This window comes from Mastacembelus armatus, chromosome 17, assembly GCF_900324485.2.
Source record: "Mastacembelus armatus chromosome 17, fMasArm1.2, whole genome shotgun sequence".
NCBI classification, from domain to species: domain Eukaryota; kingdom Metazoa; phylum Chordata; class Actinopteri; order Synbranchiformes; family Mastacembelidae; genus Mastacembelus; species Mastacembelus armatus.
Window position 1 is genome coordinate 16,672,861 of NC_046649.1, and position 15,969 is coordinate 16,688,829.

Below are 15,969 nucleotides of genomic sequence, written 5' to 3' on the forward strand. Positions count from 1 at the left end.
ACTGTCACATACAGGTGACAGCCATAGTAGGTTGTACATTTGCTGACTCTTTCTGGTAATAGATGGTGACTAAAGCAATACACAGATGGGAAATAACTGGGAATCCTGTTTTTCCATAGAACCTGATTCAATTTTGACTCATCAAACATTAAAAACAATGCTCACTGTCTGTACTTTTAATGTAACATGCAAAGGTGGGGCCTGCAGTGATGTAACTGACACTGTGACAAAGACTAATTACCTATTGCTTCACTTCCTCCAGCTGTACTGACGTCACAAAATGTCCAGGAGGTAACTCTGGGAGTGGCAGGTCTGGTATATGTCTATCTCAATGTGTATGTGTGCATGTGGAGGTGTGTGTACTGGCATGTGTGTGTGTGAATGGTGCAGAAAACATTCCCTGGATTGGGTTGTGCTGATCAGCACCCAGTCACGGCTAAACAAAAGACTTGATAAACCCGATCATTAGTCATCTAAGCTCCGTGCTATGTGCGGTCGCAAATTACTCTTTTGATGTTTACTTGGGGACAAATGTTGGAAGTCAAGGGTGTGTGGGTAGATATTCGTTTCTTGAGGCTATGGGATCTGTGTAAGAACAGAAAAAGAAGCTGCCTAATCTCATTATGTGAAATAATTAATTCATTGTTTACTTTCAAAAAGCAGTGTTTAAAAACAAAGCCAATATGGTTTACAAGATCTTTGGTTACACCAGATCTTCATGTTAAGAATAACCATATTGTTGCACAGAAGGAAGGTAAACCCTCTACTGGAGCTATAATTCTCTCCAAGCTGGAAATCATATAAAAGTTAACAGACATATAGAAACAAACACTCACATTCACACCTACGGGCAATTTAGAGTCACCACTCAATCTAACCAATCTAAGACTTTAGACTGTGGGATGAAACCAGATTACCTGGAGAAAACCCACAAAAATGAATATACAAACTCCACACAGAAAGTCTCCAAGTCAAGTCAAATGGGATTAAAACCTTTCTTGCTGTGAGGCGACAGCCTTACTACATAATCAAGGGATATTGCAAGAAGATATTGTATCTCATTCATTTTCTTGCATTGATAGGAAATAGTGAAATGCAATCCAAACTGGGACACAGCAATAATTTCCCAAACACATCTAATGGTTTCCTTTAGTACACTGAGCCCGCTACTATACATTTGAATCACCATGCTTTATATCTTTTACCAGAAAACAGAAATGGGCCTGCTGCATTCTCTTCCTCTCATTCACTATGCGCAATTAAATTACACTGTGTCCAGAGTCTGATAATTACATTATCTGAAAACTTATACATAATTAAAGGGAAGTAACAATGCTAACTGATATGACTTGTTTATTTCTCTCTCCCAGTCAACAGCCTTACGGTAAGGTTTCTTATGTAATTCAATCTGCGGTGTTCCCCTGCTGATAACAAATTGATGCAAAGATTAATTAGGTAAGTTTTAGTTAACCCCCTAATATGTCTCTCCACATGTATGGCAAATTGACGCTGATACATCGAAAAACACAGCACAATCTACTTTTTGGTCTGTTTTTTTTTTTTTTTTTTAGGGCCTCTTGCATTGACTCAAATTTCCAGACCTTTAGATTTCAGGATGCATAAATCTCACAAACCCACTAGGAGAAAATGAAAGGGGGGCCACATCCTTGAATCTTTCTGTGTATTCAGCTTATACTTCCTCTTTTTATATTTTCTGACTGGCTTAAATTCAGAAAGATATGAAGTATCAATGTCATACAAAGACAGAAGCAGCAGCACATATGTGCATTCTGTGGTGATAGTCTGTATTTGTATGAACATACTTTGTAGTTAAGACTTTTAAAAATTCCTGATATCCTGTTCTCTGTACAGGGGAAATGCAATCTTCCTTTGTGTGGGAGATGCATCAATCCCCTAGAGAAAACATCTTGGGGCCTCAGAAAAGAAAAAAGGGGCCAGAGGATACCACCCCCCTACCCTCCCCATCCCAACTGAATGCAACAACACAAGGCCCTCTGACATCTCAGGAAGTTGAACTTTGCACAGGGTCAGTCTCATACGGCTGTCCTGTGATGCTAAACTGGATTGTAGATGACTTTTGTCTCCAGGGGAGGAGGACAAGAGGACAGTCTGAATCCAGCATAATGTACCACTGTAACAAAGAGGACTGAGGGAAAGGAACTGAGAGGGGAAAAGTAGAATCGGGGTGGTTTGTGGTTTAGCCGACCGAGGTGCTGGATGCTGTGGCCAGCTGTGGGGTCAAACTGTGGCCGGTGGGTGTAAAGTCTCACACTAGATGTATGAACATGGCTGACCTTTCTCTGAAGGCCAACAAAGGGGACAAAACTCTGAAACACCCAGCTGCAGAACACAAGCAAAAGAAGCGTCCCACCAAAAAAGTCACATGTCTTCTAAACAGATCAACCCCAGCGACTACACCCGCTGTCCCTGCCTTAAGTTTGAGTGAGGTCAGTGAAGTTAAGTCTGTTAAAAGCTCAGCAAAAGTGACCAAATAAAGACCAAAAAGGCTAATGTTTACTCTCTGCTTCTGAAGAGTGTTCTCTACCAGTCAGTGAGACACTACAGATACCTGTGGCTGGACCCATCATGATGTTTACTCTCCACCTCAGCGTGTGGAAACCATCGACTTAGGCTCTGCACAAACAGGAATTCAGTATGTATACTGATTATCACACTAACATTAAGGCATATCCACAATAACATCTAAGAACCAGAGCAAGTTTAGACTTTCAGAGCAATTGAATTCTTAAAGTATAGAAGTTGTATAATGCATGTAAATTTGGGTTGGTTCGCCCAAATTTTATTATTTTCTACCAGGGTTACATCCAACTGCTGATGCTTTTGGTTTGATTTGCCCAAAATTTGAGATATTTCCCAGCTGTGGAAACAGTGGCTCGTACTAGTCAGTGTTGACTTCCATGTCAACATGATAACTAGAGCACAAAGTAGATAACAAAAACTGTTAATGTCATTTAGTTATCCAGATTAGATGAATGCCCATTCTGTAAAAGTTGCTGGCGAAGTAAATCACCCAACAACCGACCCACCCACTCTGCCTAGAGCTTTACAGCATCTTTCAGCTCATTGTTTCGGCTTTCCAGCCCACAGCTTTACTGTTGTAGTTGTCTGTCACAGCTCATCAGTGTTGTTTCCACGACGGCAGGCAGCTGCATTCAGCAGAGCAGCAGCGATAAACCTACTGTACGCTACCTGCCCAGTGTCAAATGTTAACACACAACTGGTGAAAATATTGGAGCACTCAGCAGTTATTAAATCAGACAGTTCTCAGGGAATATTGGAGTAGCATTGAAACACGACGACATAAATGCTACCAATGTTCTTTGTCAATTGTACGTAATAGGCAACTGCTCGGTCCTGTGTTTTCCAACTTTTTAAGGTAAAGTTATATAATCACCTTATAATATTTCACCCTATACCAAAATATTGTGCTGCTTTCCGTTGCATTTACCTCCAATGTATTGGTTTGGAGGCCAAAATCTCAGCTCAAATATCTCATATCCTGGAAAAATAAAAACGGTTTGGATGCCTAGAGCAAAGCAGCTCTTTAATTTAAAAAAAAAATTCATTTATTATACAACTACTGTCTTAGAAGAGGATATGTGATTACATTCATGCTGATTATTGTTTGAGCTGCTGCTGTGAATAATCAACATACTGCACATTTATCTCAATAGTTAATGATGTATTCATTACCCAGTAGTGATATCCATGACAGAAGAGATAAATAAACCATAAATAATAGAAGATGCATTAGAAAAGGCATAAATTACTGGGCACTAAGTTGATTTACTGGAGTTGGTTAAACACAGCTGCACTCCTATTACTCTCCAGCTGTGACCAACATATGAAGGGCCCCAACATGATGGCCCACATAATCAGGCAATAGATATCATTAGCCAGACAATTCTCCCACATGACCTGTTGGAAAGTCCATTAGTGCTCTTAGAGGCACAAAACAATCCCACTCCTGCTACCCGAAACTCACACAACCTCCGTTAGCCTCGGCTCTATTTAAATTCCAATAATGCACCCACCATTCTCCTGAAATGTTCCAGCATTCAAACCACTTCCTCTTTAACATCCAGACATTCTCCCTGTTGAAGTCCATTCTAGCCAAGACACCCCCTGCTCACCCCACCCCATCCCCCGCTTCTTCTTTTTTTTCTTTACTGATCCTTCCCTGTTAAAATCATACTCCTCTTGACTCCCACAGGAAGTCAGAAAGGAAGACTGGAGAGGCAGTGGGCGGCGAGTGCATTGCTGCTAACTCACTGCTCAGTGCCCCCCACCACCCCAGCCCCCACCAACCATCATGCCTGGATAAGAAGAGCAGAGGAAGAGAAGCAAAGAAAAAGAGAGAGAGAAAGAAAAACAAGAGCCACAAGTAAAGAAACCCACACATTTCACACATCATTCCAGCACGAGAAAGCAGCTGTGATTCGGGAATCCCCTGTTGGTTTAAGCATTCCCAGTGCAGTGCAGCAAGCCCAGGTTAGAGCACATCAGCACACAGGACAGATAAATCTCAGTCACTGGACACCTCACTTCTTCTAAACAAAGGAGATAGATGCTCTTTGAGGCAGCCGTCTTGCTTGAGGGTTACTTATTTTTAGCTCGATTGTTGACAGGCTAATTTCTGTGTGGGTCTAACTGTTGTTCTGTAGTGTTGCCTGCCAACAACTTTGTTACTGCCTTAGTCATGTCTCTAGCAACTCTGCCCCGCTGAAGTCTTCACCGACCCCATAAAAGGAGTATTCTACAAAAGCCCCGGGGTTTGCATTAGTAAGCTTTACTCTTTTGCTCAGCCCTTACTCACCAGTTCAACCTCTGCTTTACACATCAGCAGGCCCTTAAATCCACTGATGAGTAGCTTCTTCCTCATCTACACTGGCAGAGGCCAAGAGTCAGGGACAAATGGAGCTCAGGGAATTGGTTTGCACAGCAGAGGAACTCTCATACTTTAACACTGTGAAAGAGTATTTTGTTACATGTTGTGCTGTACTTGCCAAAAGCATGACCAATTTAATTTGCACAGGGAAGCTCTGAAGAATTTAGCTACATCTTCCTGGTGACACATCAAACTGAAATGTTTGAAATGCGACGGGGTGCCACTGCCAATTACTTCGGCTTCGGAGTGCTCAGTTATAATCTTCAGAGTATTTTCAAAACAGTTCTTTCTCCACTGTAGTAGTGTGAACAGCAAAGAGCCGCAGAAAATGGTGCTAGTTTTTCATCAAACGCCTCTCCCACAAAAGCATGGCTCAGATTTCATCCATTGTTAACATGTGGGGCGTTATCCTGTTCCTGACAAAAAAAGCACATCACACACAGTTAACAAAGCTCCAACACAATGCATTAGCTTGTTTAGGATGATTATGACTGAGGAAGGTGGTTGTTTTAAGGCCGCCCCCTCACAAACAGAGAGATGAGGCTTTTGTATAACCTAAGTCATCAAAGGCATCTAACTGGAGCTTCTTCTTCTTGCTGTCTGTTACAATGCTGAATATAAGGACCATAGCTCTGAATCACTGTGTATCAAACACACACAACAGACTCTCACACCTACTCCAGAGAGTGGACAATCAGTGTACAATCCTAAAACCAAATCCAACACTCTAGTTATTCACTGTCTAAATTCAGGGGAAAAGGGAAATCAGCTTCGTCCTTCTCATAACCATATCATTGTAAACAGAAATCCCAGCACAAGGTCCATTGTGTAGTTTTTCTCGAGCTTTCAATCAAGTCACAAAATCTTCCTCTAGTGAGAAAGACAAATGAGATTCTTTTATCAACCACTCTTTCCAAAGCTCAGCCTAAGCTTCCAGTCTCAACTTGCAAAAAGTACTTCAAGTGCTTCAAATCAAAATGTGGACAGCCCAGCTCCATTGTCTAAGAAAGATCGTGTGATATGATTGAAAACTACTGAGAAATTTTACTGTAAATGGTCCTTGTGATGAGATTAATTTGTGAACTACTATTTCCATGGCCAATGATGTACTTTCAGTTTTATCTTTTAAGGCAACACGGACAAGAGAAAATGAGAAATTAAAACCTTCCTTCTTTAAATAAAGGAGGTTTGATATGACCAAAACCTCCAATACATCACCTAAATGAACCTTGTGGCGTGATTGTTTTCTCTGTTACAAACATGAGCTAAACAATTCAGCAGATGTAATGATGTTTCCATCTCCAAATCCTGGATGTCATCTCAGATGTTTTTCAACTGACCAGCAGGTGCCAAGTATTTATAAGCCAAGATAAATCTTGGACAGTTCAGATCATTTTATTTCTTGGAAGCAAAAGACATCAGCGCATAAAAAGTATCCAAAATGCTCCCTTACCAAGCCAGAATAACAATACTAAGTAAAAGGAAGACACAATTACCCCTGCCAATCCAACATGCATATTTCAAATACTTCCAATTTGGCTGTTCAAGGAAATCAAATTCAGTGGGTTGTTTACATATCCTTCGACCTGAAAACCCAATTAGGTTTGCAGTATTTTTTTTTTTTAATCTCTAGGTAATCTTATGGGTGATTATTCCAATAATACTTAGATAAAAACTAAACAAGTGGATTTATATTAAAAAAAAAAATCTCAGACTGCCTCCTAATCAGCTCAGGAAGAGGTTGTTGATGTAGTGCATATACAGCAGGTCCAGGAGGCTTAATCCTTACTGCCTGGCAACAGTCCAAATATGCACTCCAGGGTATTTTGAACAGAGAACCCATTCTCCACCTAGCCACACTGCTATCAAACTGAAGTGGTCTGTTATGAAAATGAGAGGAGAGAGCAGTAGATATTGATTATTTTATCAGCGATGCTTTAAGTGTCATAGACGAGAGGTCTTTAAAGGGGCTGTAAGATGATGCAGTGCATGGGTATATACTTATAATGTATGTCCTTTACTAATGCTGTAGTGGACAATCTGGCAATAATAGAGTAGGTTCCAGGGTTCCATGGAAAGAAATGAAACAAGCATTTTTATAGGCCTCTGGCTTCAATTATGAAAACATGTGGTAATGAAGATGTTCCGCTCAAACTCCCACTAGGAAATTAGTTCTGAGCTCAACGAAGCGTTGGTGTTGTTGAAACGTACTTGGCAATTAGAGTAAGATAGTACAGAAGACATGTTGTGTTTAGTGCATAATATGTTCTAGCAGTCTGGGAGTTAAACAAACCACAGATCAACTCTGCAGCCAAGCATTGCCACAACTACAATGTTATGAACAATGGTGTCATCTCATCTATAAATGACTAGAGTGAAATACATTTTATGATACTGATAAAATCCCTGAGAAGTGATGTTGGCTTGTAAAATGCTGAAACCATAGCGGGAGAAGGGCTGACATCTTCTTTTCCGCTTCTCACACACCCCACCACAATACACTGCCAGCAGGCCTATCATCAGTTGTGTCGTAATTCAGACAGTGCTGCCAGCATTATACTCACTGGAGTATACTTACTTGATGTCCTTTTTGTTACTGAGATCTTATAGTTTTGGAGACAGCCCTTTAAAGATATAAACAAAATCACCTGATTAAGCATTTACTATATGAAATTATTTTAGCCTCACTGGCTGTATGGCTCCAGGGATTAGTAAAGTGCCTGGTCAACCACTTCACTCCAAACTGAAAATTTCTCAACAACTCTATGATGGATTGCAACAAATTTTGATACAAATATCTACTGTGTCCACAGCATGAACCCTAATGGCTTTAGAGGTCCCTGACTGTCTCTGCATCATTGTAAAGTTGACACTTGTGGTTTTAATTGAAAATTTGGTATTGCCATCCATGTCCACTGCAGAATGGGTTTTGACAACTTAATGCATACCTTATTACGCCATCAGGTCAAAATGTTTGTGGCTGCAAAACTAATGAGCTTCATATCAGCCTCAATTGTTTGTTGGGTTTAGAGCCAATCAGCAAATGTTAGCATGCTTAGCTACTCCGATTATGAGCACAGTAAACATTATACCTGCTAAACATCAGCATGTTAGCATTGTCATTAAGCTATGTAAGCACGCTGACATCAACAGCTGAAACTGCTGTGGTGCCTATGCACAGCCTCACTGAGCTGTTGGTGTGGCTGTGAATTCTCAGTCTTGTTACCCCTACAAGGTATAAGCTATTTTTATCAACAGATTATTTACACATAGAATAATTTCACCTTTATTCAACTTCAAGCTCTAAAACAGCTAAATGGATTCTATTACCCTCACATCCTTTATAACATCAAGCCAACAAGGATGCCTTTCTCCTCACTGTTGACACTGGGCTGTAAAGTCATGTCTACATGGCAAGTTAAGGTCAAGGAAGATAGATAAGCCTGTGTCAAAGAAGACAGCAAAGTCTCAAATAAAGAACCTTTTGTTCAAAGTCTTAGGGGTTTCTGCAAAGCAGGAGACATTCAAGTTTGGGCTGCACATGAGCCACAGGGGCTGGAAGTGAATTTCTTTATGCACGCTTCCTTTTTCTTTGTGTATATTTCTCAGTCATGCACGTTCTCTCATTAACTCATTTGGAACCCCGCCACAAACCCACTATGTATATTGGCTAATTTTCAGCTTTACTGACTTTTTTTGTAGCATACACTGTTGTTAGGAAGCCAAAGGAAGATTACCACAGTAGGCACTGTAACTTGTCAATACCAGGCTCATTCAAAGATATGACAGGGGGTCTAGGCTGGAAGAAACCTGGAGGCAATACAGGTATTAGTTGACAAGTGATTCTGCATGTCTGTATATGTATAATTTGCTTGTGAGAAATTCTGCTCCGAAAAAATAAAAGCACCTATTGTAACAAGCTATTTTTATCCTAATGCTGGCATCTAAATGTTACTGAATCCAAGATAAAAGCCTGTAACTGAAGTTGTTTTTTTTCTTTTCCCTGCAGAGGTTACAGCGTACGGCCAAAGACCAACAGAGGCAAAAAGAAATCTGTTTTATTTGACTAGATATTACTAATCATTACCTTTTCAATAAATACTGGGAAGTTACAGTACATACTGATCTTGAGTGACACAGCACCACACCCTTGCAATGAAGCATATAATGCCTTAATAACACTGGCAAAGAAAACACTCATTTTCATAGGTAGTTGAGCGATGAAAACTATCAGACAAGCCAGATCAAGATTCCCTTGAAAGATATAATTAATTATGTTCTATAAATAAAGAAGATAAAGTTTTGAAGTTTGATTTGATTCACCCTTGTACTGAGTGAACCAGAGGCCTGAAGTGGGAAGTCACACAGAACAACTTTACATCAATGTCTGCCACAAATTTTCTGTTATTGACAGAGTGGTTTTTTTTTTAAATCAGAAATTAAGCATTGAGATTCCCCATTCCAACATCATTTGACAGACGCACAAACTCATTTAAAAAAATTGGATAAATGAACCACAAAGTACCACAAAGTCCAAACTACCAACAATTAAAATGCCCCATTTAGTTAAGTACTATTGGCCAATGGACCACAAAGGAAGAGGCTAAATATATTAGGACAGCAAGTATCAGAGAGCAACCACCACTCAGCCAGTGCTTTCTTCTGAAATAGTCTGAGATGTTGTTTCTGAAACCATTGTTCCCTTCTCCATAGGGGATTTCTTTTCTGGGCCAGCACTGTTTAAAGCAATGTTCCTCAGAAAGACCTTGAGGTCATAGGAAAAAATGGCACACCTACAGGAGGCCCATCAGGATAATGGCGAGAGACTCTCGTCTCCAATTCGGACGCTAAAGTGAAGCAGAGGTAACTAGAAAAAACAGCCTGAGGACTCTTTGATGAACGATTAAACGAGAGCATGAAGATCTCACCCTGTCCTTGATGTTTGTGTATCCTCGGCTTTCCTGTTTTTCCCTGCTGTGATACTTCCTTTTATCTATGCACCACCCCTGTCCATCTTGTTGGCATCTTTTACATTTGCACTGTGACACAAAGATCCACAGTGCACAGTAATGAATACAAATAAACCAACTGTTTGCCTGTAAGAAAAAAAGGCCTGAGTCTGTTCAGTCTCCTTTGGAACTGAACTGAGCAGCAAAGTTTGCATTGTTCGAACCATAGTTTTCATCCAGGTTGGAAACATATTCACATACTTTCCATCTTTACCTCCACTACTTGGGTTTACTTTCTGTTCCAGCAGTTCCAACCTCACAAGACACATTTGAAAAACATAATAATTCCTTTATATAAATGACTTGGTAAGAAATGTTTCAATTGGCAACTGTCAGAGGTGCAAATGGTGTTTACACTGGCAAAATTGTACCAGCCAGCATTATTATTCTTTATTTCAACCCATAAATTGAAGTACAACTGGGTTGTGCACTGGTTACCTCGCTACGTGCCTTAGATTAGATGTCCCAGTGTGAACTTGTCTAACAAGTACACAGACGTACATAGTGTCAACATGGACTACATAAATAATACAATGAGACGATGTACCAATTTGGTTCTTGAAGGATGCTTAATATACTCTAGCCAGTATTTTTATATCAACATATTTTTCACATTTGGGTATAAATTCAGGTGCAAAAAACATTTTCTGAGATGTTGATTGCATCATAAATCGAGTTCTCTTTTTTTTTTTGCTTTGTTTTGTTTGTATTGTTTGGTTGTTTCAATAAAATGTCTAAAAAAGGGAATTTCCTGTTACTATTTCCTAAGGTTCACAGTAATGTCTTCACATACCTGTTTCCAAAATGGAAAGATATGAAATGTAAGGTCAGATAAGACAAAGAATAGCTACAAATCCTTAGAAATGAGAACAGGTAGCTGGGAGTGCTATGTATTTTCTGCTCAAACAATGGCAATCTGCTTTTAAATATGATCAATCAGTTATTAAAACAGTTGCAGATTTTATGCTGGTCGACTTACTGAACATTACAGATTTATTACGAGACATTTGTTAACACTACTAATGATCCATCAGTTTGTTCTGTATCCCTAAAAAAATGAGAAATACTAGTGAAAGTCATATTTTCCCCATAGATTAGGGCAAAAACATTGTCCCAAGGTGAAAATAATGAAATCTGAAAATTATCACAGCAGTGCCCCCCAAGTAAGATAAGTTTTAGCAGATAAGCATACACAGACTGGTCCAATTACTCAAGAAGAGCTGTGAGCTCTTTTCCCTGTTAAAACGACACTGCATCTGATGAGATGGGAAGATAGCAGAGGGCCTTTTTTCCAACCTGAATTCCTAAAGCTCTTTCCAACGGAGACTCCATTCACAACCAGTGGATCATGGAAAGGCTATAAATGCAGCGAATGACTGTGTTACTATGTACAAACAATGGACACAAATCAGTTCAATGAGTAACCACATTCACTCACTTGTTCCATGCTCTAAGTGGATGTATACAAACTACAGAATGGATTTCAGTAGCTGCAGTTACAACACAGTAAGTTTACTTTGAATCAGAGGCCAAAGGACACACTAAAAAATTAAATCTGTCATGCATGAAGCATTTCTTCACTAGAAGAAGAATTATTAATGTCAGCTATGCAAACAATACAAAAAACTTTATTGTTTCTGTTTTATAGGCTGGAACTAGACATGTAAATAACAGTTAACTGTTAAGGCCACACAATAGATTGAATGTATTCAGATGTGTCTTTACAGTTAAAAGTAAGAAGTATAACAAAAGCTGGTTAACTTCTGTATTCCCTATTGATGACATAAAAGTCTAGCCTCTCGTGCGTCTGCTTCACAACACATATCTCTGCTGCTCTACAAAAGTATCAGTGCTGCCAGATAACCTGTCCTCTACAGAGGCACTATTGTCCCAGAGTGAAACCAAAATCCTGCACCTCGCCAGCAGCTCTCTAAAATCTCTACCACTCAGACACGAGGCAGTTTATCAAAGCAAGGAGGGCGGTAAGAAATTATCCTCCAGCTCCCACGGCCTAAACCAAAAACTAATATTTCCAACAATAGCTGCAGCAGATGGAAGTCTGGGAAGGTCATCAAAGGATCAGCAAGACACAACAGCAGCAAGTAGTAGCACCAGAGCCACTATGGACCCTAAAACGCAGACTAGAGATTCTAGGATTTCACAAGATCATAACCTATATTTCACTACCGACATCTATTTAATCCCAGAGAGTGGGCTTTAATGAAAAGAAAAGGCAGAGTTTTCTGAAAGTGATGGAAAAAAATAGATGACTGATGAGGGAAGCTGGCTTGTTAGAGCCCAGCACAACGCAGAGGGAAAAGCACTTACTCAGGATGCTGTAATGCACTGCAGGAGTAAAATTTTGTCATGATTCAGCTCAACTTCTGCAGGTGTGCAAGCACATTTAAATGCAGAAGTGATGGTGCTGGACTTCACCTAAATATATTATCTTACAATCTCATTCTGTCAGGAACCTGAATGACCCATCAACTCTGAAACAGCATATTGATATAAGAGGGTTATCCTGGGCCCAAAGCAACCCCAGAAGCCTCTCATTACGGATTAAGGATTTAGCCACTGACATACCCCTGAGATTAGTTTGTTTTTTCACAGGTTAACTCATGACCCAGTTAAAGGTGCTCTCAGCCAGGTTCACCTTATATTTGCACGTTGGAGATATATTTTATATAAACAATAAAAATATTTAAGTGTTTAATTTTAAATGTAATCATCTCCTCTCAGTACAGCTCTAGTCGCAAACTGGAGTTCAACTGATTGCTAGACCGTTTAGCATTTCATCTGGGAAATATATCAGCAGTTATTACTTGTGGTTGGCTGCAGGGTGAAGCTGAGGGCATTATTTACAACCTCCCCACAGATGATGACAGTTAATAAACTGAACATACCAGCACGTGGGACGAGGAGCTTTTCTATTATTCAGCAAGTCCTGTCTGACTCCCACAGAAGCCATCATCACACCCTAGCAGCCTGTCACTGAGCAGAGGAATGACAGGTGGGCTTCCTGTGGGAGAGGCCGCTCGATGCCAAGTGCATTATCAAATCTCAAATTCTCTTTTTCAAAAGCTCTTGATATGTTCTGCATAGCAGGGCTGCAACTAGAGGTGGGCTGAATGGTTGGGCCAAACTGACCACCTGTTTTTTTTTTTTATCTCCCAGGTTTGATTAACATTCAATAACCTGGGCAATCATATTTGTTTGAAGAAAGCATATTTGTTTTCATTTGATTGAACTGCATAAAGCTGTCACAAGTGAAGGCAAAAGAGGCATTGATAATTTTCTACTGTAAAGTTATTGCGGCTATGCAATCACACTTTTCACACAGTGATAACAGTGGCAGATTTACCACTCAAAATTCATAGTACGTCCTGGATTTTCCGCAGGGGTCCAGCTGGGTCCTCATTTCTGGCCAGCAACTGCCTATTTCCCACCTAACGTGGCTACTGCTAGCACATTCTCAGTTCTAGCTGGTTAAGCCAATGTTTGCTACATATTGAAATTACAATCACTGCCTACTTTTTAATATTACATGTCACTTGCTAGAAATACTCATGTCATAAAAGGGTCCTAAATATGCAGCTGATGACTAGATAAATTGTATTTTGCTAAAAACAGAAGCTAAATCTACATGTCATAGGCAAAAAAAAAAAAATCAGAGTATTCATAAGTTTCATAAGAAAAAATGTCCAATCTTATAAAAACTGTTATGTTGGTCAAATAAACCCCATTTAGCATTTTGTAACTATGATATCATTTTTAACATTACATGGGACTGAAGGCTGTGGTTTCTGGAGTGTAAACATCCATAAATCAAATAAAGAGGGGGACTGGGTCTTTAACCTTCTCAAACAGAAGTAGTAGCATCCAGGAACCTGCTTCAGGACATGCTAACAATAGCATCTTACATTATGAAGTTGGTGAAGAGATAAATCATTAAATCCATTAAATTTACATTTGCAGAATCTCCAAATGCCACCACCACACTCTGCCCAGTCCCGGTTAGTAAGCTATGATTGGACAATGATAATTTGGAGGGGTGTGCATAAAGCAAATCCATTAAAAATGGCAAATTAGGGTGTGTGGCTGTACACACTTCACTCCATGGTTTCATAACTGTATCTGTGATCTGTGAAGTGAGTAACGCTATTCATGTGTGTTCTTCCTCTTCAGCTCACTGAACTCAGCCCATGAATTGTGAAAATATTTGTACTTATCAGGGTGTTCCTATCAGTGGGAGAGCACCCAAATACAGAATAATTACAGACCAAAGGCTAATATTTCATCCATGAGCTGCATCAATTTCAAGTTTTTCTCAACTTGAAAATCCGTTGTTACTTCTAAGTGTAAAAAGCTGACCAGATGTCCTTACTTGCTTCCTAACAGCACCGACACTTCAAAGACAAACAGACTTTACTAAATTAGACTGAACAGTTGGCCATCACTGAAAATCATGTACCTCCTGGCTTGCTGATTTTAAAATAATTCAAAGGATTACATGCTCCTTTGTGAGCTGAGAAAATTATCCTTCTTAAGTCTAGCAAAAACCTTTGAAACCCCTTTGGATTATCTCAGAAATGCATTATCACTAAGGTTAGAACAAGCGTAGTTACATTTCTTTTTGTTTTGACGCGTTGGAAATGCTTGTTTTTACTGCAAAGTGATGTTATATTACTTATAACATATATTATATCATTTAACTATTATATATAGTAACTCGTATACTGTACCACTTTAATAACTTAGTTTAAAAAAATTAAGTTATTCATGCATCTTTATTTAGGTGGTCATATAGCCTACACCATATACGCAATTACAGCCAACATTTGTAATACTTTACTATTCTACCAAACAGGAAAATATTTTCAGATTTTCAAAATAAAAGCTGTTTGCTGTCTATTTGGACAAGCCTTTTGAAATTCGGTCTTAAGACACTTAGAAATAATGTGCTTTTATGGATAAGCAGTAATAAGAATCTCACTAAAACATCATCAGTCGACCACTAATATCAACAACCAACCAATATGTCCAGACATTTGATCATTTTTTTCTCAATGATCACACTGACAATTAAAAAAATCTAAGTATTTCAAGTAGTCAAAGTGTAATTATAGAGGAACAAAGTCTGCTTTACGGGCTTGGATTTAGAGTTAATGGACAAACCTATTGCAAACATGATGACACAAACTGAGGCACACAACATGGCACCCTCTGACTACACTTTCTTTAATCAATAATAAAAATTATGTTAATTATAGTTAGCAAGTCTAAAACAACCCACATATTCAAGCATTTTTTTTTTTCAGTTTAGATGCCAAAGTAACATAATTGAAATTCAACATCTTGTTCAAATCACGGTTGACTGTTATGGACACTGTGCTAGGTAAACACGGTGTGCCACATATAAACATCTGTCTCAGCCCCTGGCCAAAAAACGAAAAGTAACAACAACTAAAAGTGTCAGGCCATATGGTGGAGCTTGTATTTCCCTGGAAATGGAAATTGGATCAGTTGCAAAATAAAAAAAACTGAACAGTAATTAAACCAAATTGTACTGCATACCATATTCATCATTACAGCTGCTCATTTCTAATCTTCTCCGGTCTTAATAAAATCCTTATTTATTGTGGGAGACTTGCTGCTCTGTGAAATATGCACTGTCTGGTTTGTTTAGGAGTCCAGAAATATTTAGGGACTCTGTCTTTTTGGCTCACAAACACTTTGATTTGTTATGGTTCTCTGAAAACCAGCGCTGGTTGTTACACGTTGGCGCAGACAGGAAAGATGCAACTTGCACGTGTGCCGCTGGCAATGGACACACTGTGCTTATCTGCTTATAAGGAGGAACAACAGCGCAATAAGTGAGCTCAATTATGATTCATGGGAATAGGAAGTTGAAATCATTAGGGAGTAAAGTGATACTTCTGGTCACTTTCACTCCTGACATCTGGCCTTTATGAAGTCACTCAAACTGCATGTCGCTTAAACTGAAATATGATTTCAATTTTTAATCTT

The 15,969-nt window shown here is 39.3% G+C and overlaps 1 protein-coding gene across 1 annotated transcript in view; it reads right to left on the reverse strand.

The window, feature by feature from the left end:
- egfra (epidermal growth factor receptor a (erythroblastic leukemia viral (v-erb-b) oncogene homolog, avian)) overlaps positions 1 to 15,969 on the reverse strand; it is a 36,661-nt gene that overhangs the window by 19,258 nt on the left and 1,434 nt on the right. The gene's annotated exons all lie outside the window — the stretch shown is intronic.